The sequence below is a fragment of the Penaeus monodon genome, chromosome 21, assembly GCF_015228065.2.
Source record: "Penaeus monodon isolate SGIC_2016 chromosome 21, NSTDA_Pmon_1, whole genome shotgun sequence".
NCBI lineage: Eukaryota > Metazoa > Arthropoda > Malacostraca > Decapoda > Penaeidae > Penaeus > Penaeus monodon.
In genome coordinates, this window is record NC_051406.1 from 17,515,077 (window position 1) to 17,515,721 (window position 645).

A 645-nucleotide genomic window follows, 5' to 3' on the forward strand; every position below is an offset into this window, starting at 1 on the left:
ACTTTCCTGACCCCTGCTGACCTCTTGGGGATACAAGGCCTTGTCCTAATGACCTCCGGAACAGAAGGCGTGTGTACACACGGGAAACGAAGGAAACACGCACAAATGTAATACGTGTATATGCACCCTCCACACACACACACATATGCACACGCCAGCGATCACGGATCCGCACACGCTCTCTTGCACGTGATGGGAAATTGAGTCAGGGATTACTGCTTGTTTGCATGGCGGCTCCTATGTAAGGGCTCGCATACGAGGCTATAGGGTGAATTTCAAACAAAAGTTTTACAAAGAAACAAAGGAAACGGCTGTTACTCTTCTGATAGCAATAACAACAAACAAAAACGCCCGATCAGAGTTCATGTGCATATGCACAAACATCGACCTTAATGCAAGCAAAATATGAAAAACGTGCGCTTGTCGCCCATGAAAATCTCAAGCTAAATCTGCATGAACATGCATACCAAACAATGCATGAAAGTGTCATCCTTTATCCCATCCTCTCACACATGCACACAAGCACGCATGCACATAATCATTTTGTTTGCCTATCTTTCTGCCTGCTTGCTTCTTCATACATAAACGTATGTGAGTGAAGAAATAGACAGATGGTCTTATCCATATTTATACATACACACTGTA